This window comes from Rhinopithecus bieti, unplaced genomic scaffold (genome assembly GCF_001698545.2).
Source record: "Rhinopithecus bieti isolate Rb0 unplaced genomic scaffold, ASM169854v2 scaffold_1017, whole genome shotgun sequence".
NCBI classification, from domain to species: domain Eukaryota; kingdom Metazoa; phylum Chordata; class Mammalia; order Primates; family Cercopithecidae; genus Rhinopithecus; species Rhinopithecus bieti.
This window is the reverse complement of record NW_016803657.1, coordinates 6,738,865-6,744,070: the sequence shown is the minus strand read 5'-3', so window position 1 is coordinate 6,744,070 and position 5,206 is coordinate 6,738,865. Positions and strand designations below refer to the sequence as shown.

At 47.6% G+C, this 5,206-nt stretch overlaps 1 long non-coding RNA gene across 1 annotated transcript; it reads left to right on the top strand.

The window, feature by feature from the left end:
• Positions 1 to 1,293: 1,293 nt before the first annotated feature.
• On the top strand, positions 1,294 to 3,684 carry LOC108544027 (uncharacterized). The gene is made up of 2 exons (XR_001889723.1): positions 1,294 to 1,438; positions 3,499 to 3,684. It is a non-coding gene; the product is annotated as an uncharacterized LOC108544027 (long non-coding RNA).
• The last annotated feature ends 1,522 nt before the right edge of the window (positions 3,685 to 5,206 follow it).

Here is a 5,206-nt window from a genome sequence, read left to right as displayed (position 1 = left end):
ACACGGACTAGTGTCGAGCACTTGTATGATGATGGTAGACTTTACAAGTTCTTATAATTTGTATTCATTCATTCATTCATTTTCCAACCTGCTTATTCCAGTTCAGAGTTGTGGGTGGCTGGAGCCTATCCCGGCAGCTCCGGGTACAAGGCAGGACGCACCCTGGACAGGACGCAGATCTGTCGCAGGGCCAGTCACACGTCCACGCTCACTCTGGGACCATGGAGATGCGCCAGTTCACCTAATGTGCACGGCTCTGGGATGTGGGAGGAAACTGGGGGACGGGAGAAAACCCGTGCAGAACGTGCTTCTCCACACAGACCGTGGCCCTCGCGGGATATCGATTTCTTTTCTCACTGATGTTGTGACGAAACAGTGTTGAATGAAATTATGTTATCTGAGGACTGTGAGGACTCCCCATGCTGATTTTCATAGAAAGTTATAGTACATACTATTTTAAATAGTGTTTGTAATTTGGGCATATGGAAATGTGGGTTCTATCTACCTTAATGAATATCTGGATTTAAAGTATAGCAGCAGATTAACTTGTTTTGGATTTAAAATATAACAGCAGATTAACTTAATAGCAGATTAACACCATTACGGTTTCTTCACTTACAGTGTATATTTTAGAATGTGCTACATCCTTAAGAAATGACCATTTTGGATACATTTCTAGAACTTTTGGGTTGAGTGCTATCTGTGTTTTTAAAGCTTTAAATAGATATCGCTGGATTCCCCTCCAGAAAGGTGCTACTCAATTTACACTCTTACCAGCAGTTTATAAGACAAGCTCATTCTCTTATTACCACTCTCCGAAACCAGAATATTTTTAAATGTCTTGACTAGTTTCATGGGAAAAATAAGATCTTACTTTAGTTGGGATTTCTTTAATCTGGTGGCATTGAGCCCGCTTTCGTATTGAGGCCATTTGTTTTCCTCTGGTGAGAGTTCCTCCCTAGATGCCAGAGGGCAGGGAGCAGGGGGGCTGCTGGGTGCAGACTGGGCCTGCCTGTTGCCCCGTGAGCGTACAGAGCCCCTGGCAGCCCTGACATAGACCATCAGATGTCTGAGAATCTCAGATGATGACTGAGAGCAAGGAATGCGGATGTGCAGGATGGGCCGGGAGCAAGGGCTACACTGGGCATTCCCGCCAGCCACGGGCCTGGGGGCTGGAAGCAGGCATTGGGCTCTGAGGATCAGGAAAATTATTTTTTGAGAAGTTGGAACTTAAGGATGTTGATTAGGTGAAACATCTTTTTCCTGATGAAGGTGGAAAGTACCAGCGTTCCTCACGTTTGAATTTACTTTCATCTGATTTTAGTATCAGACTACTGTCCCCTGTGCTCAGCCTGATCCTGTTACTCATTACGCTGGAGTTGGTCAATGTTCATGCTGTTTGTGGGAAGAATGCGCATGAGTATCAGCAGTACCTAAAGTGAGTATGTTCCACTTCTCTGTAGTCGCATTGCATCGTGGGCCAGACTGGGGCTGAGCCTGTAGGAGTGAGATTGGGGCAGCGTGAGGGCCACCATCTCCTTGGTGGCCCCACCGCCGTCTCAGGCAAGGGTCTGACATCTGGCCTGCAAGAAGAACTCCCACATCCAAATGTCTCAAAACCACGTTTTGTTTGTTTGTTTGTTTGTTTTTTGGAGATACAGTCTTGTTCTGTTGCCCAGGCTGGAGTGCAGTGGCATAATCACGGCTCACTGCAGCATCGACCTCCCAGGCTCAGGTGATTCCCCCACCTCAGCCTCCTGAGTAGCTGGGACCACAGCCATGCCACCATACCTGGCTAATTTTTAAATGATTTTTTAGAGATGAGGTCTCACTGTGTTGCCCTTCAGTGATCACCTTGGCCTCCCAAAGTGCTGGGATTAGAGGTGTAAAAGCCACTGTGCCCAGCCAAAAACCAAATTCACGTATGTAACTAATAGTTTCAAATTCGGGAAGTTCGCTTTTAAGACCATCCCGATCTGGGAGTCTGAAGTAGTGTGACACTTGTGTGACCCACTTGACATCTAGAGATTCCAAACCAAGGAGGCTTCCGGGCAGCGGTGACACAAGCTGTCATCTGGGCTTGAGTGCAGCTCCAGCTCCAGCCTCCCTTGGCTGCCAGGAAGTTCTGGATATCTTGTTGGTTTTAAGCCAATGCTTTGCAGGTGCCAGGCACCTCAGCACACGTTTAAATGAATGTGAAAATACAACTGGGGTGTCTTGTGGAAAGAAGCATAGACTCCTGTTGAGAGTGAGGGGAGCAAACGTGCAGACTGTTAGCAGCTGAGGACTCCAGCTCAGTGTGCCCCATGCTTGGCACTGCTGGCATTGTGGGGCTGGTGCAGGACTGCCCTGCTCATTGTAGGATGCTCAGTAGCAGCCCTGCCTCCACCCACAAAATACCAATGGCACCCCTACCCTCCGTATGACGGTCGAAAGTGCCTTAGACATTGCCAGATGTCCCCTGGGGGACAAAATCACCCAGTAGAGAGCCCTCCTTAGACAGAGTGTTCTGTGGCTTTTCATTATAATATCCTTTTAGCTTCTCTTTAAGTTTGAATATTTTCAAGATAAAATGTTGATGAAAACTACCTGGCAATCCTGGAAAAGTAAAGATGACATTTATTGTCATCAGTCAGAGTGACCCCGCTGTTAACATTTTGACAAATATCTTAAGTAAAATCTCTTGAACAGCAACAGCTGTCTCAGTGGCACGTGTCTCCTCTGAGTCGGCCCCTCCATCATGGGGGATGGAAGCTGGATGTGTGAGGAGGGGGAGGGCACGCTGCCCAAGAGGCTCCTGACGGGGCTAAAAGGCCTGCTTGTCATTGCAGCCGACCCCTGAACAACACAGGTTAAAAGGTCTGCTTGTCATTGCAGCCGACCCCTGAACAATGCAGGTTTGCACTGCACAGGTCCACTTGTCCAGGGAGCTTTCTCAGTAAATACAGTTGGTCCTCTGTATCAGCAGGCTCTGCGTCCCATGCAAACACAGATTGAAATTGCAGTAGTCTTGTTTGCAAACATCAATGTGGGAAAAAAAGCAAAACACAAAAATCTCATGGTGAAACCCGCGTGTTCAGGGGGCTGATTTTCACACTGGACTTGAGTATGCTTGGATTTTGGTATCCAATGGATGACTGTGTGTTGTGTGTTTATTTTGTGTTGTGTGTTTATTATGTGTTATGTGTCAGTTTGGTGCAGATGACCCTTAAGTTCCTTCCTGGAATGACGGCCGTCATGTCTGGGCTGGAGAAGAATGTCTGAAAAGGTGCTTGTGTTGGAGCCTGTCCAAGTGTCCAGTAGCATTTACATTTCAGTATTTTTCTCTTTCCTCTAATTTGTATTCTCTTATTTTGTTTTATATGGAATTATTTTCTTGAATCCTCAGACATAAATTAAGTTCAGTTTAGGAATAATTCCAAGAATGAAGAGAAGACATTTAATTCATTGTTTCATTTTATAATGGAATGGATAAAGAAATTAATTTTTTTTTTACAGGTTTGTAAAGTCGATCTTGCAGTACACTGAGAACCTGGTGGCTTACACCAGTTATGAGAAGAACAAGTGGAATGAAACTATCAATCTTACACATACAGCTTTGTTGAAAATTTGGACTTTTAGTGAGAAGAAACAAATGTTAATACATTTAGCCAAGAAATCCACAAGTAAAGTACTCACGAAAACCTATAAGTCAGGATGCCTTTACTTTTAACACATTTTAACAGCGTGCAAATTGAAAACCCAAAGGTAGGGTGGAGTTGAGGGTCTGCTTGACCAGGGTCCAGGTTCTGTTTCTCTGCAGTGTTCTGATTTACCCTTTCCGAGTGGTCAATGTGAGTCTCAGTCTGGCTTCCTTTGTGGTAACCAAATGCTGCTGTAGTTTTTGGTTCCATCTCTCCATAACACACTGTCCAGAGGAAGAAGGGAGAGCTGCTTTCACCCAACTGTTACTCAGAAATGTGTAGTTCCATTGTTACTGGCCACCTGCCTACTCTTGAGAATGATTGCTGTGGCTGGGACCTTCCCCTGCATTCACCGGCCGGGCCTCGGGAGACTTTGACTCCCGGACCAGCCATCAGGGCAGGGAGGGTGAGGCCCTGGGACTGAGGAGAGGACCAATAAATTTAAGCTTCCCAGGTCAGTGCTGGAGACCAGCTCCTGAAAGGGGAGGTGGGCAGGCATGGGTGCTGGACAGCAGGCCTCCTGGCCAGCGTTTGGCAAAACTAGCAGAAGCCCTTCCCTGTTTTTAGACGTGGGGGTTTCACATCCCAGGGTCTGGGAGAGCTGGGGGAAAGGAGATTAGGGAAGCTGCTATTCACAGGCCCTGCTTGACGAACCCAAGTCTCTGACTCGAGGGTTCCTGTAGCCGCTGCAGCTCTCGAGGGTGCCTGAGAGCCCCCACTGTCTGACTTGGCAGCTGCAAAGCTGGGGCTCTCCGGAAGCCTCTGGGCGGCCACCCTGACCTCATGTCTGCTTGGGCATGGGCCACCCTGCCCCACCCTCCGTGAATCACTGCTTCTCTTTTTCCACCTTCCAAACCTTGACAGGGGGCAGCTGGCGGCCATCAGAGGACTGGCATTCTGAGGCCGCTTCAGCTGAGGAGACCTGGGGGCTGTGGGTGGCAGCAGAGCTGGACACATGCTGTCTGTCCTCTGGCAGCTCAGCTCCTGCCCTTTTAAACAACACCTCTGGGGAAGCGTGATGCTTCTGGCTAATGTGATACAACTCTCTCTTGTGCAACTGAAAATGGTTCCTCCTCTTCCCAAAAGTGGAGACACAAAGCACAAATCCCATGTGTCAGTATCCCCACTCCGGGACTGTTCTTTTATAGCACCGTCACATCTTTCTCTCATGCACTTGCATGTAGGGTGACTATAGGGTTGACCATCCTGCTAATGGTGGTGCTGGGATGGGAAGAGGGAAAGAAAGAACTGACTAGTAGAGTTAGCTCGTAGATACCGGTGTATCTAACCAAAGCAGTGAGGAGACCACACAGAGCTGCTGCGTGCCCTGTTTTTGCAATCTGATGATCTGGCAGAAGTTTGTGTTTGAAAATTCCTTTCTGCCACTGTTCCATGTTCCTTTCCTTTGCTTCTGTGGGTTGTGGTTTTTCACCTGCGGAGTTAACCCAGACCTCATTCCTGAAAGGTCTTTCCCATTAGAAATCTTTCTCGTTTTGGGTAGCTGTAGGTTCCATTGACTTATC